Genomic DNA, 27235 nt, shown 5'->3' with positions numbered 1-27235 from the left:
AGGAGCTATTTATTTTTTTGAACACCAGCCAATGTATTCCAGTTGACTTCAATACCACTTATTATGAATAAAAGCACCATAAAGGGAAGATTGTTAAGCTCCCTGCAGCAGTGGCAACAGCAATAAACAAAACAAAAAAGAGATAATTTAATCTAGCCCCATTCAACTGTCCATATAAATATATGTCAAAGCAGAGCCAATATCCCATTGCTTTGTCCTTTTAGTCCTGTTTACTGCTGCTATGAACTTGCATAAGTCTTTCTACTGAATAATGAACCATTTGCTTCTAAATGAATTCCAATGAGTTTCAAAGCTGAAAAAAAACGATGTGAAAGAAAAAATGAGTTGATTTTGCTCTGTGTATCAGTTCGTTACACTGTATTGAAAATATTATGGAAAGCTTTAGACAATTACAATCAGGTATTGTAGATTTACAGGTTCACTTCATAAAATCGTTCACTCTCTATAGTGATAATACTATGGCTTTAAGAAATGTATTATTTTTATGAAGAAAGACTGAGATAGAGGTGCCCATCGGTCTGTTCCCTGACAATAAAGTAAAAAGCTTGGGAGGCCTTGGGTTTTATTTTTAGTGTCAAAGCAATAAAAGCACCCTGAAGGGGTAGGGTCAAGCTGCCACAGAACCAGGATTTTAGTTTAACTTTCAGTAGCTTTTGGGGTTTGGAAGTTGATATACATCTCTCCCTGTTACTGCAAATTGCTTCTGCTCTCTGTCTCTTTCTCTCTTTCTCTCTCACTCACTCTCTCAAAGTTTTCTCTTGATGTTTTTTCTTCCTAGACTGGAGAACTGCCCAAGTCAGAAGTCATACAACACCAGGTTATAGTCCAACAGGTTATATGCAATCACACAAACTTTCAGAGTGCAGCGTGATTCCAAGTAAAACTGTTGGACCATAACCTGGTGTTGTGTGCCTTCTGACTTTGTCCACCCCAGTCCAACACCAGCACCTCCACATTGTGGAGAATTACCTGTGAGACAATCTATTTTACTGAACTTGCCTTTGCCAAAGCTGTGTCTATGGGGTGTTGCTATATCAGAACAGCTGCTGTTTACCGGTTAAATAGTCTATTATTTTGTTAAGTGTTTTCCAATAGAGTTAACTTATTCGAATCGTTCTTTCTTTTGTTTGTATTTTAACTGTAGTGTAAGAATAAAGTGTGTTTTGCTTCAAGCCTGGTATTTTGGCCAATTGAATTGCATTTGAAACACAACAACTTACACTTGCCTTTAAAAAATAGGAATAAGTTGGGGTCTAGGCTCTCTTAATATATTTTGATGGGGTTTGGATTGGTCAATAACACTATTCTTTGTAGGAAGTTAAAAGATCTGTTCTTGTAGCATTTGTTCAGAAAAGGCCAAGTTTACCCTGATGGTCTGGTTCATAGAATCCCAGTGTGGAAAGAGGTCATTCGGCCCATTGAGTCTGTACCAACCCTTTGAAGAGCATCCCACCCAAACCCCCCTCCTATCCCTGTATTTACCATGGATAATCCACATATCCTGCACAATACGAGACAATTTAGCATGGCCAATTCAACCAATCCTTGGACTGTGGGAGGAAACCAGAGTACCCAGTAGAAACTCATGCAGACACAGAGACAACATGGAAACTCCATACTGATAGTCACCCAAGGCTGAAATCGAGTCCAGGTCCCTGGTGCTTTAAGGCAACAGTGCTAATCATTGAGCCACCATGCCATTCCTGGTCTGTGCTCTGTTAACTGTTTTGGCTCTGTCATTAATCAGCAGTGATCATTTTGATGGCTGCTCATGTGACCCTTGCTGCAAAGTGTACATTTGAATAGCCTACAGTCTCATTACCTAGCATAACAGATGAAGTGGAACACCTGAATAAAATGTATTAAAAACAATGAAACTGTATCCCTGTCAATGTCAGTATTTTGCCAAAAGGAGGATAAAAAAATCGCAAAAAAAAGACCTGGAGCATTTTTTAATTTTAAAAGTCTCTGTCTGAATGTGTTGTCTACATTTTCCTTTTCATAGGCATCATACTTCACTTGAGATCCCCCTCAGTGGGACCACTTTTGACATGAATCTATAGTTTTGTTTTGAATTGGTTGGATACTCTAAGGCTCCCCTTAAGGTACAGCAGCCTAATGACCAGGAGGAGCTTGCCAACAACTTGTCTATCAAGCAGCATTGTGCTTTGAGTTCAAACAAATAATACTGAGGCAGAGCAACAGCAGGGAAGGAAAGTAAAGGATGAAGATCCTTTACCTCATGCAATGCTCTGCAGCATGTTCCCATAGACATATCACGTGATTCAGTCACATAAAGACCCACAGCAGAAACCCATAATCCTGAGTAGACAACATCCTTCAACTGAGAAAGTGCTGATGAATTGTAAGTACAAACTCAGCATCCCTCAGTAACATGTTTCCACATTGTAAGAAGTACAACTGGAAATCAATCAAAAATACAAAGGATTTTAAGAACATTTGTGATTAACTAATTCCACTCATGACTGATATGGCTCAGTTGGAAACACTCTTGCCTCCAAATCACGAGGTTATAGGTGCATGTCTCAATCTAGGATATGGGTGCAACACTACAGTATTGAGGAACTGCAGCATTGTTGATGTCATTGTCTTACAGACGAGTTGTTAAATTCAAGTTTTTTCTGTCTTTCAGGTGGATTCAAATTATTCCATGTCACTATTTCAAAGTCAAGTAGTGGAATTACCCTTGGTGTCGTGGCCAAAATGACAAAAACAAATTATTAGGTCATTATTAAGCTGTTAGTTTATGGCATCTTGCTGTGTGCAAATTAACTGCTGCATTGTAATAGTAACTACACTTCAAAAGTCATTTCATGGTGCTTTGATGTGTTTGTAGTGAAACGTGCTTTCTGAATGTAAGTCCTTTTTTACAACTGTTGTAGTAACTATCATCTTCAGACTGAATTGAATGAGCCTTTATTGTCATGTGCGCTCAAATGAGTTCAGTGAAAAGTTTGTAATGTTGCCACTTTGGCGCCATCTTAGGTACAGGGTACTGAGGTACAGAATACTTATGTATACATTACAGATATAGAGAATCATAAATAAAAGTTTAGCATAAGAATAAAAAAAACAAAAGAAATTTTCTTTTTAAAAAATACTTGAATTTTAGTCTTTTCACCAAGTCCGCGCCAGCGTTCAGACCACCCAGGCCAAGTGTGGAAAATACACTGGGCTTCAAACCTTGAAGCCTTGCTTCAAGTCCCCAAGGGCCTCGCCTCTGGGTTCCACCACACCGCCCCCGCACCCACCCCCCACCCCACCTGTGCCAGCCTGGCCTGGGACTCTCCTATAGGATCCACCACCCCCCGCCCCGTGCCAGCCTGGCCTAAGGCTCTCTTATAGGACCCACCACTCCTTGTGCCAGCCCGGCCCGGGACTCACCTCTACGACTCTCCACAACCTCCAGTCTCCTCCATTCACCTCCGGTAAGTTAAAGTTAATAGTTAAATAAAAGTGAGAGAAGAAAAGAAAAGGAATGGGCAGAGCAGAGGAGCTCTGGCTTGGGTATCTTACTCTGCTCCATCTTGAATCTGATGACTTCTGATATTATCTAAAATAAATTATACATAATAAACACTGAGTTCCATTTAAGGTAAATATCCATTTGGGTGATATGGGTGACCATTCAAACATTTGTCCAGATGAAGGATTAAATGAAGGAAAGAAAATTGCAAGGAGATAGTGTTTTTAGCTATCAATCATTTGGTGACTGTTATATAAATGGTATTGCAATCCAATTCCTGTAAAGCCTCTGCAAGAAATCATTTGCAGCTGCTTTTCAAATGTTAAATGCAAAAAATATGACTATGTTTTACTGAAGCTAGTTTTTGAGTAACAGTTTTATAAGTCTGCCACCTTGTGGATGTTTCCAAGTTTCACACTGTTTACGCTTTTATTACTTTAAAGTTGTACATTCCAAAAGCTGTGCCCCTATCTACACGTACAGAGTTATACCTGTGACATCATGACAGTATAACATTTTATTTTAAACTAGGTGTAAAATCTGAGATAACAATTATGATTAGTCTGTAAACGTCTTTGCAAGTCGGCACTTCTGCTGACTGCTAAATAGCCTGACCTCCGTACTGATATAGTGCGGTGTTGTAAGACAATTAATTGGCCTACTTTTCATTGAGACCAGGGACTTCCCCACCAGAGAAATTTATAAAAGCATTATAATTATTGTTGTCTTTGCCCAGAATCTAGTTTAAAACTTAATATGAAGAAAGGAAACAAAATACGACAGAGATTATGTTCTAAAATTTCTGGCGTCAATGTTAATTTATTTTGATCACAATCACCGTGCTATTCTATTTCCTTTTCTTTGCTTCTTTTTCTAATTTCATCTTCGTCAGTCAGCAGGTCGCCTGTTCTAAAGGCATGTCTTTATTTCTTTTGTTCTTTTCTAGCTCCACCTCAATTCCTTGTTTGCCCAAAGATTAAGTATTTTACCATTTAATCTCTACTATCATCCACCCGTTCACAAAGCTTCCTTTGCTCTTTGTCCAACCCACCTTTTTCTCAAACTCAACTACAGTTCTCATTTCTCGCAGTTCCGATGAAACATTGAAGCAGATCTTCTGGTCAGCAATGATGTAGGGTGTACTGCCACTGTCCAGGAGAGTTTCTGTTCCCTGACCATTTATGAGATGGGATGTCTAATGTCGGTCGAAGCAATATGGGTCAGCTCAGCCTCTGAAGGAGAAGACTGGGGAGTGTGGAAGACATTAGAAGAAGAATGGACAGATCCCAATTTTACAACGTTAGTGGCTGCATTCTGGTAAGCCTTTAAAGGCTTTAAGTCTTTCAGTGGTTGAGTGAATGGTGAGTGAGTCGGTGGTGAGAGGAAATGGAGTGTTAAGCTGGAGAAGGCAGTTGGGTTAAGTTAGTAAGATAGTCAGGGCCAGGGTGGTGGTGGTGGTGGGAGAGATACCAACTTGAGTTTACCATAAGACCATAAGAAACAGGAACGGGAGTAGGTCATTTGACCCCTTGAGCCTGCTGCACCATTCAATAGGTTAATGGCTGATCTGACATTCCTTATCTCCACTTTTCTGTCTTTTCCCAGTAACCCTTGATTCCCCAATGATCAAGAATCCATCTGTCTCAGCCTTAAATATACACAAGAACTCTGCCCCCACAGCCCTCTGTGGCAAGGAGCTCCAAAGGCTCACAACTCTCTTAGAGAAGAAATTCCTCCTCCGCTCCATAAATTGGCCCTCTTTATTCTGAGACTATGCCCTCTAGTCCTAGACTCTTCCTTGAGCATAACCAACCTCTCAGTACTTACACTGTCAAGCCCCCACAAATCCAAAATGTTTCAATGAGACCATCTCTCATTCTTCTAAACTCTAGTGAGTATAGTTCTAACCTGTTTAGCGTTTGCTCATAGATAATCCCTTCATGCCAGGCATCATCCTAGTGAACCTTTCTCAACTGTCTCCAATGAAATGGTGAACCAAAACAGAAGTTGCTGTAAAAGCTCAGCAGGTCCGGCAGCATCTGTGAAGAAAAAATCAGAGTTAATGTTTTGGATCTAGTGACCCTTCCTCAGAACAGTACCTTTCCTTAAATAAGGGGGCCAAAACTGCTCACAATAGTCCAAATGTGGTCTCACTAGCACATTGTACATTTGCAATAAGACTTCCCTACTGTTATACTCCAAACCCCTTGAAACAAGGGCCAACATTCCAGTGTGATAGGGGAGCAATCAGTAAAGATACTCAATTCAGGTATGAAGAACATAGAACAGTACAGCACCATACAGGCCCTTCGGCCCACGATGTTGTGCCGAATTTTTTACCCTAAACCTAAGGTCTATCTAACCTCCACTGCTAACTTATACTAGCATCCATATGCCTATCTAATAGTCGCTTAAATGCCCCTAATGAGGCCGACTCCACTACCCTCTCCGGCAACACATTCCACGCCCCTACCACTCTCTGAGTAAAGAACCTACCTCTGATGTCTCCCCTATATCTACCTCCACTCACTTTAAATTTATGCCCCCTCATAATAGCTACCTCCACCCTAGGAAAAAGTCTCTGGCTGTCCACTCTATCTATACCTCTGATCATTTTGTACACCTCTATCAAGTCACCTCTCATCCTTTGTTGTTCTGAAGAGAAAAGACCCAGCTCCCTCATCCTTTCCTCATAAGACCTTCCCTCCATTCCAGGCAACATCCTGGTAAATCTCCTCTGCATCTTTTCCAACGCTTCCACATCTTTCCTGTAATGAGGCGACCAGAACTAGACACAATACTCCAGATGTGGCCGAACCAGGCTTTTGTATAGCTGGAGCATAACTTCACGGCTCTTGAACTTAATCCCTCTATTAATGAAAGCTAACACACCAAACGCCTTCTTAACAACTCTATCCACCTGGGTGGCAGCTTTCAGGGAACCGTGGACATAAACCCCAAGATCCCTCTGCTCCTCCACACTGCCAAGAATCTTTCTGTTAACCCTGTATTTTGCTTTCAAATTTGTTCTTCCAAAATGAATCACCTCACACTTTTCAGGGTTAAACTCCATCTGCCACTTCTCAGCCCAGCTCTGCATCCTATCAATGTCCCTTTGTAGCCTAGAACAGCCCTCCGCATTATCCACAACTTGACCCACCTTCGTATCGTCCGCGAACTTACTAATTCACCCTTGCACTCCTTCATCCAAATCATTTACAAAAATCACAAATAGAAGAGGACACAGAACAGATCTTTGTGGTACACCACTTGTCACTGAGCACCATGTTGAATATTTTCTGTCTCCTACTGCCCTTTGTCTTCTAAGGGTCAACCAATTCTGAATCCAATCTGCCACATTTCCCCCCTATCCCATGCCTTCTTTCTTTCTGCATGTAGTTAATCACCGAGTGATACCAGGGAATAACTGCCAAGGTAAGTAATACATATCTGGACGACTACTCCAACACTGAGGTCAGTGTCCGAGACATTCATGCAGTTTTCCAGGTAGCTTGAGACTTCTTGAGCAATTGTAGTGCCTGGGAATGCGTTAGGACTGCTGATGGGTTCCAACATATTCATAGTCTTGAGTCCAGTTTGTGTTTCTTTTGATTTTGGAAGATTCTGGAATTAACTTTATTTACTCACTACTGTTGCTGCCTGACCTGGAATATTTCCAGCACATTATGTTTTTATTTCAGATTTACATCATTGTTTGAGACTGTACATTATGTAGTATGGCATTCCCATTTGGCCACTCAATGACTTTGTACTAAAATTACTTGGTTTTCTATTTCAACAAAGGTGTAGGTCAGTCTGAATTAAATGGAAATTGCACCATTGAAAATATGGGAACAATAAAATTTGAAATAATCTGCTTATGTCTCCATATGGTAATGTCGCTCCACAAAAATCCATTCTGTCCATTTAGTCCATGCTTGGTCTCGCTGTAGAAAAACAACAAACAATTCCTATTCCTCTGCTCTATCTCTGTAAAACTTTAAGTTTACTTCCCTCAAGTGCCTATCCAATGTTTACTCCTCAAATCAAAAATGTTCAATTTATTTCATAATTCTATCTTTTTCGTTCAATTCATTTTCATTCAGGAATGATTATTCTTGCTCCACCACAAGAAACTTACAAATTCTGCTGCTGGGATATTGCTGGGGAAGAAGAAACTGAGGAGTATTCTGGAGAAGCTTGGACAAGCTTCAATCGGCACTGTAGATTTTTAATAGAATCTTGCAATTGGTTGTGGATGTTGCTGGCAAAGTCAGCATTTGTGGCCCATTCCTAACTGCCCATGAGCTGAATGTTTGCTAGGATATTTTAGAAGGCATTTAAGAGTCAACCACATTATAAGAGAGTGGATGTCCTTCCCTAAAGAACATTAATGTGTTTTATGACAACTTTATACAAATGATGGAAATTGCTGGAAAACCTCAGCAGGTCTTACGGCATTTGTTCTGTGGAAGGGTCACTCAACCTGAAATATTAACTCTGATTTCTCCCCATAGATGTTGCCAGACCCGCTGAGCTTTTCCAGCAATTTCTATTTTTATTTCTGATCCACAACACCTGCAGTTCGTTCGGATTTTATTCCATATGGTTAATACTGGGTGAGTTTTTAATTCATTGAAAATTTATTGAATTCAAATTACACCATCGGCCTCAAACCCATGTTCTCTGACCATTAACCTCAGCCTCTCCATATACCAGGTCAGTGAAATTACAATTATGCCACTGTCTCCCTCTGCAAGGGTAGACAACGGTAGATACATCGCTTTACTTCAATTGAAGCTGTAATCATACAATAGGGGGTGCAATTCAAACTAAAAGTAAAAGTTTTGGGATAATTTAAGAGAATTTAATGATGGGATGTCTCTGAGTGAATCAGGTAAGATATGTTAATTCACCTTCCTTTATCCTCATCCATTATGAACCAAGGAGGAGTCCAGTGAAAACATTACTGTTAAAGTGCCTAAATATTCTGCTGTCATTAGGGTTCTACTGTTCATTCTATGGGTCCTAAGAATTGAGCAGTCAAGACAAATTTCATTTTTTCCAGTGTCACATCTCTCCTCGACAGATGGGGAAAAATAATTAATCACATTCACCGCCTCTTTTCTTGGATAACTTATTCTCTAGGACATTAATTTTCTTGCTGGACAACTTATCATTTCCTGATAAGCCTGATATGCTTTTTGGCTGAGGCATTGTCCAGAGATTGTCATCTATATCAAAAAAATTGGCAGACAGCTCACGAATGCATTTGTTCTCCAAAACTATAGACTCATGGAATGGCTCTGACTTTAAGTCTTACTCTCAGTAAAACTGAATATCTGTCCTCCCACCCATGGGATGCTGCTTTAAGCAAGGCATCAGGCTGCATTTTCACAAACATCAGCTTAAGTGTCAATTTTGCAGAGTTTTGTGAAAGTTTTCCTCCTTGTGCCTTAGATATTTCTTGTGCAATTTCATGCTGCTCTCCTCACTTAGTGTACACCATGCTTCTTGGCACTGCTCTCACATTATCTTGCACTCAGAAGTGATGCCAATGCTAGGGCCTTCCAGCATCCATGTCACTGGCATCATTCTCGAACACCAGCTGTGCATTATGTTGAACACTGTCAGGCTGATTTGAAGTCATCACTCAGACCAGTCCAGTACCGTGGTCTGAAGGAACCTTCACAAAGAGATTAGAAACAGAAGTCGCTGGAAAAACTTAGCAGGTCTAGCAGCATCTGATGAGTAAAATTAGAGTTAATGTTTCAGGTCCGGTGACCCTTCCTCATAACAGTCACTGGACTCGAAATGTTAACTCTGATTTATCTTCACAGATGCTGCCAGACCTGCTGAGCTTTTCCAGCAACTTCTGCTTTTGTTCCTGAATTACAGTGTCCACAGCTCTTTCGCAAGGAGATTCATGACCTTCTGAACTCCACAAGACAAAAGCCATCATCATCTCCTTGCTACATCACACTCGCTGTAATTCTGTCATTATACCCTCCTCCCACCAAGGCTTATGATCGATCATTCTTACCGTTGCACACAGGATCTTCCCTCAGTAGCTCACACCCACTTAACACCGCTAGAGCTACTAACCCTTCCTGTCCTCTATGCTTTCTATTCACTCACAAAGGGCAACTGCTGTAATATCAACTTGTGTTTTGATGCTAATTTTTAATATAACAAGTCTGTGAATCTATTGACATGTTTAATATTTATATTGCACTACTTGCATACTTTCTTTCCTCTTTTTGAAAACTCTTTGGACACATGTTAGGGAATCTCTCCAGGTGGGCAGAGAAGTGCACTTCATTTAGGGCAAAACTAAATTTTACCAGAGTGGAGGCTTTGGATTGGTGACTCTTGAGCAAGGTGGTGAGATTTTGAGATTATCAGTCCAACAACTGGCCAAATTAAAACTACGTATTTCTTGATTTCGAATTCCATCTTATCCAAAGTCAGACCTTAAAAGTTTATTCACATAAAAATGACAGATAACACCGGACAGTAAGTGTTCAGTAAAAGCACTGTTTAAAAACAAATGCTATATGTAATTCTGACTAATACTTTTCCAGTATGTGCAACTGGAGTGATGGTTCACTTAATCTGCTTCTGCTCTGTTTATTTCCCTCCAGATCCACACTGTATTGACTCTTGAGTCCTACAAGTCTCCAGTTTTATAGCAACTCACTTAACTTAATCAAAGGATGTTTATACATTGTGAGGAAATGTTTATAATAATGTTAGATTAGAACTGGTGCCTCATCCAGCCTGTATGTTTTTGTTCTTCTGCTACCCAATGGCATTTATCCAGCATCATTGGAATCTGATGTAAGTGTGGAAATTTCAAGGAATCAGTTTCCAGATTGTATTTTGTTAACTACAGTCAAAAAAGCACAGCAACGCTTCTACTTCCTCAGGATTCGAAGGAAATTCGGCATGCCCATAAAGACTCTTACAAAATTTTTATTGATGCGCCATTGAAAGCATCCTGTCTGGGTGCATCGCAGGATGGTATGGAAACTGCTCTTCCCAAGACTGAAATAAACTACAGACAGTTGTGAACACAGCGCAGTCCATCATGCAAACCAGCCTCCCATCTAATTGCTTCATCTTACTTTCCACTACATCAGGAAAGCAACCAACATAATCAAAGACCTTTCGCCCCATGGTTATTCTCTCTTCCACCCTCTTCCGTCGGGCAAAAGATATAAAGTTTTGTACACATGTACAAACAGATTCGAGAACAGCTTTTTTCCTGCTGTTATCAGACTTTTGAATGGACGTCTTTAATGTTAATGTTGATGTCCCTCTGCACCTTATTGGCAGCTGTAACACTGTATCGTGTACTCTGTTCTGTTACCCTGATGCACCCGTATAGTATGATCTGCCTGGAAAGTATGTAAGACAACACTTTTCATTATACCTCAGTACACGCGACAATAATAAATCAAATAAAATCAAATCAATTGATTTTAGCACAGTGGCAAGCGGAATATCTGCACAAACAAGTGGATTGTGTTGGTAAAGAGTTAACTACCAATACTCTAAAATAGTACTGTAAAACCTTTACCCTCCCCAGTATCCAAGGGCCCAAACATACCTTCCAGGTGAAGCTACACTTCACCTGCATTTCCCAGAATCTAGTCTACTGCTTTTGCTGCTCACAATGTGGTCTTCTCTATATTGGGAAAACGTTCTGCTTGCAAAAAAGACCCTGAACTACCTGTTGTCTGCCACTTTAACACACCACCCCTTACCCTGGCCAACATCTCTGTCTCTGGCTTGCTGCAGTTTTCCAGTGAAGCTCAAAGCCAGTTGGAAGAACAACACCTCATTTTCCACTTGGGGACCCTGCAGGCCTCAGGACTCAATATTGAGTTCAACAATTTTGGGGCTTAAAATCTCCCATGTCCTAGCCTCCTACCCCACACACCAGGCCTTGTTATCGCATAGCCTGCCATTACACACCCCCTGTTGTTAGTCACTAACAGTCCCCATTAATAAATATTCACCATCCTAGCCAGATCGTTATCAACTCGTTTGTCTGTCCAACTGTTATTCTCTCTCTCTTTGGGTTCTATCCTATTATTTACTCCCTACCCCATCCTCCTCCCTATTTTCTGCATATAAACTGACATTTTCCCAGCTACCATCATTTCTGAGGAAAGGTCACCAAACCCGAAACGTTAACTCTTATTTTTACTTCACAGATGCTGCCAGACCTGCTGAGCTTTTCCAGCAACTTCTGTTTGTGTTCTCTAAAATAGTTACTGGACTAATGCATAAGAAATTTTGTCACAGCAATGTCACATTCCTTGAGACTGAGACCCAATAGAAGAATGGAAGAATGAAGCCTTTCATTACCAAGCTACATGTAATACACTTGTATAAGGTAATGGTACTGAAATAGTTAATACTTCAGCTATGCTGACATCCATAGAATCTCGTTATTGTGTATAATTCCGACCACCATACAATAGGAAGGATGTGAATACGTTAGAGACAGTACAGAAGAGGTTTATAAGGATGGTTCCAGGGATGAGATACTGCAATTATGAGGAAAGATCAGAGAAATTGGAACTGTTTCCTTTAGAGCAGAGAAGGCTAAGAGGAGATTTGATGGAAGTTTTCAAAATCATCAAGGGTCTGGATAGGTCAGATAGGGAGAATCTATTCCTACTTGTAAACAGATCAAGAACCAGATGGCATAGCTTTAAATTGATTTGCAAAAGAAGCAAACACAAGGTAAGAATTAAAACTGTTTCACAGCATTGTAGGTAAGGTCAACACACTGCCTCAAAGTGTGTTGGAAACACACTCAATTGAGGCACTCAAGAAGGATTTGGATAAGTATTTTAATAGAAGTAATGTCCAGGGATACAGGAGAAAGGCAGAAGATTGATATTAAGTTAAAATGCTCTGACAGTTGGTGCAGACACAATGGTCCAAAGGCTTCCTTTGAGACAGTAACAATTCTGTCATTCTGCAAAGATGCCAGACAGCTTCAACTGGAGATTCAGTTGGAGTCTAGCATAGTCTCCTGATAGAGGCGCATGTCTTCTCTATCTCTTGTTAGAAATAGTAAACTGTCTAAGAGTTTATACAACTTGTGTATAATTATTGAAATGTAATAAACTATGTCTTGTTACCTAAGACAGGTGCCTCTTCTACTGAGGCTTATTTATGGCCCATCCTCCACCACAGATTATTGAACAACTCTTAGACTAGCATAGGAAGGAGAATTGGTGACAGCACTCTACCCCAAACATAGGCCACCAAGAACTTATAGTCAGGCATATCATTGTATCATGGCATATATAATCAATTGGTGACAGAAGTTCATCGTTTTACCAGCTTTGTGTTCAATCCTCATCTGCCCTATTTCTCATAGAAGCTGCTAGCAATATTTATACTGCGGCATGGAGTAGCTGTAACTCCCAGATGTCAGTTGGATGATACCTGCCCAAAAACAGATGGAAAACAGCAGCCAGCTAGAAAACAGAAGAAGAAGTTTGGAATTTACAAATCCATAGAGTTCAAAACCGGAAATGACAGTACTTACCATAACGGGTCAGAACAGTATAAATTCCAAGCGGAGTAGAACAACATCGCTTCATCGGCGGCCTCACTGATGATGTTACCTAGCATGGTGATGGAACGGCTGAACGAAAACAGGCCAGCTTGGCGAGCAAATTAACAACCTCACCCACATCCCGAGCTACAAATCTTTGCTAAAACTTTAAACACCTGGCAGGGGCTAGGTTGGGGTTGGGGGAGGGGGAGGGAGGGTGTGGACAGAGAGCACTAGGTGGCACCAAAGGGAGGCTCATTGTCAAGGAATCAAGCTGCAGGGAGAAGGATTAGGGAATATTTTATTGTGAAGGTTGAGAGCAGAAAGCCAGAATTTTGGCCTGTCCTCCAATTTCCCCTTCTACACACTCCAGAAATTATTGGATGTGGAGTGCCAAGCTAAACAAAAATATATCAATTTTACCATCATGTAGGTTGATCCAATCATGGTAACGATATGATCATACGTATACAGTATATACATTTCTTTAACAATGACAGGACTAAATATATTCATTAGAGACATGAAAGTTAGAAGCTTTCATTTATTTCATACAATTTTTATTATGTATCAAATTATATAGATACAGCGCTCTTGAAAAATATTTTCTATGATTATGTTCTGTGAAAATTGTTTGAATGTTTCCACAGAAGGATATCTAGTTGAACACTATTGCTGACCCAGAATACTGCAGTTTTGGGTTGCTTTTCTATATGGATACTTTTGTTTGCATTAATTGACAGTTTTTGTTAATTGTGAGGAAATCTTTTTTTTTCATTTCTCTTTTTCTCCGTATATATTAAAATAATTTCAAGTGAGGATTAAATGGCAAGATGCAGTGTTCCTTCTTTGCTATGTTTGTAATTAGTAGGACATGTTGAGTCAATTGGAATCCGGGGGAAACCTTTCCACAGCTGGAAGCTATATTTAGCACAAAAGAAGCTGACAATTGTTCAAATCATTCATCTTAGCCCTGGGACATCATTGCAGGAGATCCCTGGAGTAGCACCCTAGGCCCAACTATCCTCAACTGCTTCATCAATGACCTTTCCTGATCATAAGTTCCAAAGTAGGTGCATTCACTATTGATTGCACAATGTTCAACACCATTCCTGATCCCTCAGGTACTGAAGCATTCCCTGTCAATGTGTGGCATGAAGGGGGCCAAAATATATGCACGGGCTAATAACTGACATTTGTTATGGACCAGATCAGACCCCCTCAAGATATATTAAGAAGGTAGCCTAGGTTGTAACTTGTTCCTGTTTCAAAGGTAAATGCAAGGCGCTGTGTTCCAGATGCAATTCAATTGGTCAAACTACTCAATGTTAAGCAAAATTTAATTTATTCAAACACTAAAGTTTAAAGTTTAAACAAAGAGGAATTTGGAATAACAACTCTATTAGAAAACTTAACTGAATAATAGACTATTTTACTACTAAACAATTCCTGTTCCAATTTAGCAACACCCCATAAACACACCCGTGGCAAAAAGGCAAATTCAGAAAACAAATTTTCTCACATGCAGTTCTCCAATCCAGGAGTAAAGAACATCAAAAGACAATTCTGAGAGAAAACTCAGAGAGAGTGTAGTAGCAGGGACAATAACCTTCCAACCCTGCTGAGACCCCAGCAACAACTGCCGAAAGCTAACTAAAATCCTCGTTCTGTGAGAATTTGACCACACGTACTCAGGTCGCTTCTATTGTTTCAACTTTAGGGAAAAAAAACCCAAGGCCTCACAAGTTGCTTATCTTCTCATAGACTGCTTGCTGCCTGTTACCCAGTCTCTCTCTAAAAGAAACCAGGACAAAACACATCTCTTAAAACCATATCATCATCACACAAGTATCATTTACAACAAAGAGGTACCAAGCAGCATCTGTCTTCAACAAGAGAGAACTTAACCATCTCAGGATTATATCCAAAGCATTATGGTCACTGAATTCCCCACTACCAATATCCTTAAAGTTATCATTGACCAAAAACTTAACTAGATTAGCCATTTGATGAAAAACAACACTGAGATTCCAGCAATCTACACTGAGCTCCTTAGAATGACATGATGACTGTGGTGTTCAAAGAGTTATAATTCCAGCTGATGTTATCACTGAACAAGTCAGATCCCAGACTGAAAACTGGCTTAACAGATCTTTTCTTTCTAATTTATCATCGTGGTCTTTCACTGAAACATAAGCACACAATGCCTCAGATTTGGTTTCATCAATAAAACAGAAGTTTATCACACAAAAGAAATGAAGATAAGCTAGAACAAACCAAGGCATTTATGATAACATAATTTGAAACACAATAAAAATACAATCCCATCCGTCTCAACGCCATCACTTTACAGCACTCAAACATCAGAGAGAGACAGCGTTCCTTTCTATCCCATCTATAGGTTTCTTTTAATTTCCAGTCTTGAGGCAGTAATAGCCTCTTCCTCAATTATTCACAGCTGAGTTTAAATTTTCCTGGCTTCAGGCTCTAACCAATCACTTCTGGTCTGGAAGTTTCAAACTATGCCCCTTAAACTCAGGTAATGTATTTCCTAATGGTTCTGAACTTACTCCTTTCTCCAGGACAAACTGTCCTTACGCTTGATCCCAGCCAGGTCTTTTGCAAACTACATAAATATTATCTAATCTATGCATCTTTCGTAAGCAAAAAAAAAAATTCTTGATTCTCCTAAATCACAAGCAAATTATTACTTTTCAATGTTTGCTCTCTCTGACCATAATATAGATAAACTTGCATTAAAGTGCCAGGAGGATCCCAGCCACCTGCTGTCTGATACATACTGGTTTAACTTACAAATTAGTTAATAAGCCCCCTCGTACACTCAAAAACTGCATGTGTCACTAGCTTAAAATCCAGAAAAACACATACACATAAACCACACATCACAGAAGGTCTACAACTCCTTGAAAAGTGATTTAACTTTAAGCATGAGAAACACCTTTCCCTTAAGCTGGATATGGTTTTAGGTAAGGAGTTGGTAGCTCCATTGACTGGATGGTTGGTTTGTACTGCAGAATAATGGTTCAATTCCCGCATTGGCTGAGGTTACCATGAAGAACTCTCATTCTCAATCTGTCCCCTTGCCTGAGGCATGGTGATCCTTAGATTAAACCACCACGAGTTCTCTCTCTCTAATGAGAGAGCAGCCCTATGGTCTGCTAAGATTATGATGACTTTAAATTAACATGATGATGGAAACCAATGGGTCCTCTTGAAAGATGAATCCTCACCACAGCTCATGATAGTGTAAGATTTGGTAGATTTGCTGAAACCATCCGCAATCCTGGTAGGCATCTACAGGACCTGCGAGGGCTGGAGTGGAAAGTCATTTGGTTGTCTAAAGAGAAGAGGTATTGTCTTAAACAAGATGTAGTCTGTAGCATGAAAGTAACTAGGTACAAGTTACATTTGTATCATAGACATTGCTACTGAGACTATGAGTAAATCTTCAATGTTAGGTCTTACATCTTTGAGATGCAAAGCTGTCATCATGATTGAGTCCATGTTTCATCATCACATTGGATGTTGCATAATGCACACATCAATTTAACCCTTTCAGCTTCTTCCATCCTCAAATGACAGGTACCTTAACAAGTTTGGCCATGATTTTGAGGGCATGTCTATATGTAATTTGATTACCATACTTTTGTTTGTACAAAGTATTTTTCAAGAGTATTTACCCACCATGTGAAACATAGATGTGTCATTTGTGAACTGCTCAAATACTTGTTGGTTTTCTGCACTGAGACAATGTATAAGTTTCAGCTTCTTTTGAGTTACTGCTACATTTACTGTCTGTGCCATAGCTAGGAAGGCAGTCTTGAATTTCAAAATCCATCAATTCCATGGCATGCTTTGATCTCCTGGTGAAGAAAGGGAAGTTGTTGGAGCTGTTTAGTTTAAACTATTTTCCACCTCATAACAATTGACCGTATTTCATGGCTCAGAGAAAGAGACAGATGATGCACCAGCTTCTATATTGAAAAAAGTATTTATTTAAAAGGGCTAGATTTTCTTCTTTTTTTATATATTTTCATAATCAACATGATCAGCAGTTGTTATTGCATACCTCTGGAAATAGTGGGACTTGAATTTGGGTATCTTCACCTAATAGGAGGAACACTACCACTACATCACTAGATTCCTTATATATTTCCTTTTTCAATATTTTCTAATCAACCTGTTCAGAGATGTTATGACACACCTCTGGAGCTGATAGGATTTGAACCTTGGCCTCCTCACCACAGCTAGAAGCACTACTATTGTACCACAAGACTGCTTACTCTTATTCTTTTTGAATCTAAATACAGGGTTAGACAGCTTTAAGAATGAGAATCCAGTCATCCACATTGTTACCAATGAGAAAACTCACCAGATCAGGTGCCATTCAGGCACAGAAGTAGTGACCAATGTTCTTCTTGGCCAATCAGTTCCCTGGACAGTGAGGTCCTGCTGTTTAATCAGAGACCAGCAGCCACTGCGAGTTGCAACACTGCTTTGAAAGTCCAGGCTGCTGTTTGCACTGAAATCTAGAAGCATTGGAAGCTAAGTATAATTTTATTGGGAGGGTAATGTGATGAAGCAGATGGAGAATTATATTTGTAAGGTATCATGGGAAAAGAATGCAATGTAAGGGGAATCTATGTGAACAGCCACACTGAATCCATACCCCTGTTGTTAATAGATTGGTGCAACTTTACGCCCACAGTCTAGCAGCTAAGAAGGCCCATTGTAACTAATGGGAAAGCTGCCACTTTTGTTTTGCCTGACAAGTGTTATGTTAATCAGCTTAGTAGTGTTTTAGGCCCTTAAGTTTTCATATATTAACCATTTAATGGCCTAAATTGGAAGTGGGCTAGAAGGTTTCCCGTTGGCCTTCAGACCAAGAACTAATTTTTGAAAATGTAGTGGTAGCATTAAGGGGCTATTATCTCCCAAGAGCCAACCTACCTGATTATTTGTCTATCCTACAACTTCATCACCACTTCTAGAGAGGGGAAAATCCCAGCCATTGCATTTTTTAAAAATGTTGGCTTGTGCTTTTGATTGAGTTTCTACTTCGCTCCCGAACAACTCTCAGGTTTTTGATTAATAGGACATAGTGAGCTGTTAGCAGGCATATCTAAGCAAACACTGAACAATTGCTCTCAATTTGCATCCTTAAATTTCTCTACCTTTCCACCTCTCTTTCTTCATTTAAGAGATTCATTAAAATCCACTTTTGTGGTGGTCAGTTTTACTAAGGTCTCCTAATGTTGCTTAATGTCAGATTTGTGTCTGATTATTATTCCTGCAGACATTTAATTGTGTTGTAATCACAAGTTATTTTCATTGTTAACAAGGTTTGTATGCAGAGAGGGAGAAGCAGATGTTCAGGGGCAAGGATGGTTCTGTACGAACAAAACGTGACAAGTAGAGGATTATAACAGAACAATGAATATTACATTCCTATTGAGCTAAAAGAAGAAGAGAAGCAAAAATTTGCCTCTAGTAGAAATGCTCAGCATCGATGGAGACAGGAAAAAAGTAAGGAGAAGTGGGGCTTGATGGGTCAATGTCCTGGAATTCCCTCTCTCAGGAGATTGTGTGTCCAGCCACAGTACATGGACTATAGCGGTTCAAGAAAGCAATTCACCCACCAGCTTCTCAAGGGCGGGCTATAAACGCTGATGAGTCAGTCACGCCCACGTCCGATGAGTGAATTAAAACAAACCATATCTTCATCAAAGCAGAATATAATTTGTAAAATCGCTCAGAGCATTATCAGGGCTTTAGCATGTGGGTATAAGGGTATAAAGGAGAAGGTGGTCTGGTATGTAGAGCCATGGAAGTCATTGAGTGAGCGCTATGATCATTGCAGTTGTCTATTCTTTGATTCTCTGAATTGGGCAGAAGATGGATGGGAAATTGCAAGGAAACAACAAACAATGAAAGCTATTTCTTCCATTCCAGCCAAATTGCTCAGATCAAACTCATAATTGTAAATACGCATTGCCTCACAGTTTTGGAGTCATATACAATCCAGAAATTTGATATTCAATTCAATTAACCACTACAAGAACACAGATCAGCTATAGAAGTAGTCAAAATATAGTAATGGAATCAACCAATTTTAGATGTGTAGCATCATTTCCATCTAATCCTTGTTTATTTTCCCCTTAAAAATATGAAGTTTGAAAAACGTAATTGATTAAAGCTCCTTGCTCAAATGTCTAAAATGCTCTCTATAGCTTCAACAAAATTGAATGCAAATAATTGAAAATACTTGCTTTTGAAATGTTTGTTGAGTGCAACCCACACATTACTTCCAAGGTAAAATATTGCAATTTTGGAAATATAAATCATAAGCAGAAAAATCTGGAAATACTCAAAATGTGATGCAGTATCTATGAAGAGAAATGGACATTTTTCAGGTTTCCTTCATGGGACAATAAATTTCACAAACTCTGATCTAGAGGATGATACAAAATGAAGTTTATTCCAATATTTGGGAAGTTTTGCATGTTACAAAATTGCAAGCCAACTGTTCCAATTTTATTAAACAGTTCAAGCTAATGTCACAATGTACTGCCCTAAATCGTTTGTTCTGAAATATCCAAACTCAACTGTTGGAAGGCTGCTATAGAAAGACATTTAATTACTATGTATGATGGAATTCTACAATTGATATTTCTCTTTTTATTTTTATAGGATTTTACAAACAAGATTGGTAAAAATGGAAGGAGGAGCAGAACTTACGCTCTCTCCAGCCTGCTGTTCTCAATATGATCGTTTTGTAAAACTAATTCATGGGATGGGGTTGTTGCCGGTTAGGTTAGCATTTCTTGTCCATCCCTAATTGTTCAAAGGACAGTTAAAAGCCAACCATTGCTGTAGGGCTGGAGTCACATGTCGGCCAGAGGAAAATGACGCTCAGTTAAATGCTCATTGGGAGAGTCAGTGCAAACATGATCAGGTCACCTTTTACACAGTAACAATTCTGTGAAATTTTGAAGCCAACTAAGAACATGAAGATATAGGAGCAGAATTTGGCTACTCAGACAATCGAGTTTGGTCTGCCATTCGATCATGGCTGATATGTTTCTCAGTATGTTAGAGGCAGCAGTGTAGAATTTTGTGCTGCTAGCCTCTGTGCTGGTTTCCTGCCTTATGCCTATGTAAAATCAGTCTTCATCAGTGCAGCTTGGGATTGAATTGGCCGTACATTGGGAAGTTACAGGAAAGCAGTTTGAACAAGTTATTGATAACTATGGAGCCTGATAGTGACATTTGAACATACATACAAACACATGAACTAGAAACAGGAAAAATCTGTTCAGCCCCTTTTGAGCTTACACTGATATTTAATAAGACCAAGTTTTTAAGTGAAAGGAATTTAAGGAGATTTATGTTTTAAGGGAGGTGATGGTCTAGTGGTGATATCACTGGACTGCTAACCCAGTTAATGTTGTGGGGACCAGGTTTGAATCCCACCATGGCAGATGGTGGAATTTGAATTCAATTTTTTTTTAAAATCTGGAATTAAGAGTCTAATGATGGCTGTGGAATCATCGCTGATTGTCAGGGGTAAAAAAAGAATGATCTAGCTCCCTAACATCCTTTAGAGAGGAAAACAGCTGTTCTTACCTGGTTTGGACTACATGTGACTCCAGACCAACAGCAGATTGACACTTAACTGCCCTCTGGGGTGGGCAATAAATGCTGGCCTAGCCAGCAATGCCCTCATGCTGTGAATGAGTAAAAAAAAATTGTGGCTGTTTCAATTACAGCCTCAACTCTCCTTTCTTGTCTTTCCTTTTGTAATCTATGACTCCCTCATTTAATATTTTAAATGCTGAGTTAAAAATATTCAATAATCCTACCTCCACCGCTCACTGTGGAAAAGAATTCCACATGCTAATAACTTTCTGACAGAAAAGAAATTGCTCTCCTCTGTCTTAAATGACAGATACCTTGTTTTTTGGATGTGCCCCCTAAAAGGTAAACATCCTTTTGGCATCCACACTGTCAAGCCCACTTAAGATCTATATTTGACATTGGAATGCACTATGTACTAAATCAGGTTCAATGCTTTAGCCTAAAGAGGTCTTACTCATAGACATCCAAGTGATATCTAATGATATGTTGTCACAGATTAAGACAGAACTTTCACCAAGTGAATTGGGCCAAAACTGGATGTTGAAAACAAAAAATGCTAGAAATCACAGCAGGCTAACGTTTCAAGTCTAGATGACTCTTCACCAGAGCTCTGAGTTAGCCTGTTCTCTCTCCATGGATGCTGCCTGACCTGCTGTGATTTCCTTTTTTTTTGTTTTCAGTAAAGATTCCAGCATCTGCAGTAATTTAGTCCTACAAAACTGGATGTTGATGCATTAAGAATGAAACCTCTACTTGGCTAATGATAACACAGTTGGCGCATCAACTCAAGTGCTAGCAACACACATGCACAAGAGCGATTGAAAACTCTTTGATATAACCTGAATTTCTTTGCCTTGTTGCCGGTATTAGTTTACATGAGTAGATTCCTGAGCTGGATGTAAATAACTTTCTACAGGACAACCTTGAAGGCCTAAAGATGAGAAAATGTACCTGGCTTCGGTTATACTGGGACTTGGAGAAACCAGAAAGAGTCCAGTGAACATAGCTAACTAAAATGCTTGACAGTATGGAGAAAGGACCAAAACCCAGGAAACAGCAAAGGTAGAATAAGAAGAGCTAAATATAAACACATTTAAAAAGGCATATCGTCTTTCATTTTTAACAGATTGCTGGTTCAAAAAGCGATAGATTGGACCCTTGGTTAGACACTATCCAGTTTTAAATCTAGCTTAATCTGCCAGATGAAAGGATTTCATTGCCTCCAATGCTCACAGCTTCCTGCATGGCAATGCACAGTGTACAGAGAGCTATCAGGATTTGCCATGGAGGAGACTGAATCAAAAGCTGAAACCCTTGAGACACACTGATACCTGGACACGTTGGTGTCAGACAGCAAAACAAACTCTGTGCGTGCATCTCTGTGTTCAGATCCTGGTGAGGAACATCTGTAATTGTCAAAATTACCACATAATTTATATATGCAAATCTTCAGACCAAACCGTTCATCATTAAAAGCCCCTTGAGAGCGACAAAGTTCGCAAACGTCTTTTTCAGTTCCAACTTAACGTTTTCAATCAGGAAACGGTGTTCTTCATTTCCCGGCCAGCTTGCATTTTTAAGCAGACTTGAACAGAGGAAAAAGCATCTCAAAACTCTTCACAGTAACATGATTGGGAAAAGAAAAATGGCCATCATCTCGAATTTATCAGAAGGAATTCCAGTACCATGGACTTGAGTCGCTGATATAACACAGGCACGGTGGATGGAGAGATGCAGGATCTGTGGAAAGGAGAGTTGGTGGAGTCATCTAGACTTGAAATGTTAGCCTGCTGTCTCTCCATGGATGCTGCATGACCCACTGTTATTTCCAGCAATTTTGGCTTTCAACGTCCAGTTTTGGCCTAATTTACTTGTTGAGATTTCTGGTGGGAAGCTGGGAATAGGGTTGTAGGAGTAGAGAAAGGAAGGTATTTAAGCACAAAGATGGAGTCATTGAAAGGTTATTAATTGATAAATTAATAGGAATTAGAATAGGATTGAATAAAAAGCTGCAGAATTTTGAGTGTATAGGAATGGAGGTCGGACAGGAGAAGATTAGAACAGTCAAGTACAAAGGTAAAGTCACCATAATCTTAGCAGGTCATAGGGCTGCACTCTTATTAGAGAGAGACTCCTCGTGGTGGATTAAACTGAGATTTAACATGCCTCATTTGAGGAGAGAGGTTGAGAAGGAGAATCCTTTACGGTCACTTCAACCGATTCAGGAATTGAAGTTAAGCTGTTGGCACCACTCTGCATCGCAGATGAGCCATCCTTGCCAATTGGCTAATATAGTCAAGTATGTGAGAAGGGCGATGGCAAAAATGATAGAAGCAGCTGTGGTACAGTGATAGCATCCCTACCTCTGAGCCAGGAGACCCAGTTCAAGTCCCACCTGCTCTAGAGGTGTGTAATAGTATTTCTGGTCAGGTTGATTTGAAGATATCTGGAAGCACTTGGTATAAGGTAATGAGAAAAGTGGCAGTAGGTGCAGTGTATGTGGTTTGAGAGAAGTCAATAAGAATATGACATTTAAAATGCACCTTTCTAATGTTTATCTGAAGTAAACCATTCCTCATCCAACACTGGATGATAAACATGTCCTTCTGACTCCATTGAAAAATGAGGTAGTTTCTGTTCAAGTTACCTCACCTATTTGAAAAGCTTGGCCAACATTGGAACAAATTTGGCACATGAATGGCAAACTATCTGCTGACGCCCTTCAGTTATCCACACCATTACTAGTCTCTCCTCAGTGATGTCCAGTAACTGGGGACTTTTGGGCCTATCCATTCTAGAACATTTCCCACATTATGCTTCTAAATCTAGTCCAATTTTCCAAATATGTACACACAAAATATTTCAGTCTTTTTTCGTGATAAAATGTAATTCACCATTTAACAACATCTATACAGCTCTTGTTGTTCAAAATCTTATCACCATAAGAGGTGGTATTATTAATCTAGAGACTTACGTAACATTCTAGGGATCCGAGTTCATTGTAGACGATGGATTTTGAACTCAATGATAAAGGAAATCTAGAATTAAGAGCCTTATGATGATCATTAAAGTGTTGTCGATTGTCACAAAAACCTATCCAGTTCACTAATGTCCTTTAGGGAAGGAAATCTACCATCCTTATCTGGCCTGGCCTACATGTGACTCCATGTCCACAGCAATGGGGTTGATTCTTAACTCTCCTCTGGGCAATTAAGATGGGTAATAAATGCCAGTCTAACCAGTGATGCCCACCTCCCATGAATGGGGGAGAAAGGTAGTAATTTAGTACTAATATTGTTTGGTTTAATTTGTACATGGATGGCATTTTGCTAATATTAAACTTACCTTGTGCGACTGTTAAACTTTTACTTTATTCATTTATAGGCTATGTTTCCTCTAATTATTTGTTTGGTGTGCAGACCTCCGAGATTCATGCGTGATAGCAACTTCCTAAAATGGAGGTCAATACCTTGCATGGATCATCAGAGTGGCTGCACGGCCACACACCTTAGAGGGAACATTGTTCCTGGGGTGAGTGATTTGATGAAAGCGCCAGTATTTATTGTCCATCCCTAACTGCCCTTGAGAAGGCTGTGGTGAGCTACCATTTTGAACCATTCTGCTCACGGTGGGGAATGTGAGCTCCCAGTACATTGAAGAAGTGAATTGCAGAATTTTGACCCACTGACAGTGAAAGGACTATATTACTGTTCTAACTCAGGATTGTGGGCGACCTGGAATAAAACTTGCAGAGGCTGCTGTTCCCATGTATTTGCTGTCATTCTAAGTGGTGGAGGTCACAGTTTTGGAGGACACTGTTAAAGAAGGCTTGGAGAGTTATTGTAATGCATCTTGCAGATAGTGGATGCAGTGTGTACTGTGCATTAGATGTGATTCATTTGGTGGTTAGAGTGCTGGTCCAGCAGGCCAGATTTTTCCTGGATGGTATCAAGGTTTCTAAGTAGTGATGATGATGCACTGTTCCAGGCAAGTGGAGAGAAAATGATGAAATGTCTTCACTGTGTCTTGTGGTAGTGGGAGTGTAAGCTTTGGAGAGTCAGGAGACAAGTCTCTCTTTGTAGAGGGCTGTCTTCTTTCCTCTAAACTGCCAACAGAGGCCAAGGCAGTGGGTGCTGTCAGAGTGCAAACTATGTCAGTGCAGTGTTCCAGCTGAGGAGCGACACCCAGTAATGTAGAAAGGCGGTCAATGGCCTTCCTTGCTTCACAAGACTAAGTGCTGCCATATTCTCTCTGTTACCTCACACTTAGGTCAGAAGTCACACGACACCAGGTTATAGTCCAACAGGTTTATTTGCAGACACCTGACTGACATCTGAAGAAGGAATGAGACTCCGAAAGCTCAAATAAACCTGTTGGACTATAACCTGGTGTCGTGTGATTTTTGACCTTGTCCACCCCAGCCCAACACGGGCACCGCCACATCATACTTCACACTTATTGGAACTCTCCATCACACACAGCTCCCACCAAGGCTAATGGCCTATATATTGCACTACTACATGCAACAACTTCACACACTACATTTCTCTCAAACTACCATCTCTTCCTATGCTCTGTGCTTTCTACTCACTCTCTATGAGGCCACCTCACTACCTCTTTGCCCTGCTATTAACAACTCTTCCAGCAACTTCCATCTCCCTAAATTACTCCTTTTGTCTCATTGCAAGAAAATGTCACAATAGGGTTGAGAGGGCAGCAGGTTCTCCAATGCTCATGTTCACACAACACATAAAGAGACTATCAGAGGCTGCTCCTGGGCAGATGCCAAAATGTCCATATTTATGCAATCTAGTATTCTCCATTGTGTTGTGCTGTTCTGTCATTACCATGATTGAGAACATATTCTTAACCTGCGAAAGACTGTATCCCTGTTGCACAGCTAATGGCCCCTCTGCTCTTGTGAAGTCACCAGCAACGCCCACACAAATTCCATCCCAAAGACTTCGGCCATACACTCCATCAGCTCCTCCTCTACCTCTGGGAAAGAAGCCAGCAGTCTCTCAGAATGCACTGCAAGGCTTTCTCCTGCACCCTCCACTTTCTCGGAGACTGTCATCCTATTTCGAGATTAAATTAGGTATCTACTGAGCATATCATGCCATTCCTGTGCAGCTGTTTGAGTGAAAGGTGCCCAGGTCATAATGATGCACAGGCAGTCACAGGAGCTGCAGGCAAATTTGTCACAGACATTTGATAAATGGATCAAAGGCTGGAGGAGTCAACAAATATTATCAGTAGGGTGCTGGCTCTGGCCTGCATGTGTAGGTGGTGCCATGGACAGGATGGAGGTTGCTATAAAAACCCAAGTCCAGCAGAAGGCTCATTGGATGCTGGAAATGCTCAGGGACCTGCAATCAGTCACTTTAGCATTGGTGTTCGGAATCTGTGTCAAGATGACAGGGTTACAAAGGACTTTGGCCTCACTCCAAATGCCCCTTCCCCTCAAGGAAACAGAGTGGTGTTTGCAAGACCCCAAATGAATGAAGAACCATCACTGCTGCCCCCAAGATTCTCCTCTCATCTACCCTGCCTGCGATCTCCAGCCTGTGGGGGAGCTCAGATCTGGTCACACACAGCATGTCTGGGCTGTGGGGCCACAAGAATACCCTGGGTGATCTGCATAAATCTTCTGGGTCACTAGATTCCCCTCCACTTCAGCTGCAGATCCTGGGACCTCAGCCTGACATGGTAGCAAGGCAAGGGGAGCCGATGCAGGGGTGGTTCTTTATTGTAAATACATTCATGCTTGTAAACATACATGTACTTTAAATCATCATGTGTGATTGACTGACCAACAACTTAGATGTCACACTGGTTGATGTAGATACCACATCAGGTTTAAGCAGCCTCCTTATATCTCGCAAAGCGGATGGAAATTAAAGTAGCAATCCATTGCTCATAGAAGTATCCTAGATACCAACAGATTTCAAACATCTTTCACCTCTTATGTTTATGAGTGCACCTAAGGCTTCACACTTTACTGAGGATGTCGCTGAGTCCAAAGTTAACATTACTGCTTTGGAATAGGGTTTTATCTCCAATCGAGTTTCACACTTATTGCCACCACATGACTGTGCTTATTCATGGTTACATACCTCCCAGATGGAATTGTTGCATTGTACCCATGTACCTTCAAAGGAAGAGCACATATTTAAAGATGGGTAATGTCCAATACTCCATTAGCATCCAAACTCTGCCTCAGCACAAATATGTGCACCTGTCCCTACAGACAACAAGAAAGAAACTTTCTGCTCCCACTGAGGATGTGTTGGCAGTCAAGTTCATCCTAATTTCACTGTTGTGATTTGGTGGAAGGTGGTCCTGAGAGTGAGTTCCAGGCTCCATCTAAAAGGCAAGCCTTCATTGACCCTGAGATAACAAGGTGTGGAGTTGGATGAACACAGCAGGCCAAGCAGCATCAGAGGAACAGGATAGCTGATGTTTCGGGTGTAGACCCTTCTTCA

Source organism: Rhincodon typus, chromosome 28 (assembly GCF_021869965.1).
Source record: "Rhincodon typus isolate 14 chromosome 28, sRhiTyp1.1, whole genome shotgun sequence".
NCBI classification, from domain to species: Eukaryota; Metazoa; Chordata; class Chondrichthyes; order Orectolobiformes; family Rhincodontidae; genus Rhincodon; species Rhincodon typus.
The sequence above is the reverse complement of the archived record's forward strand: the minus strand, read 5'-3'. Positions refer to the sequence as shown.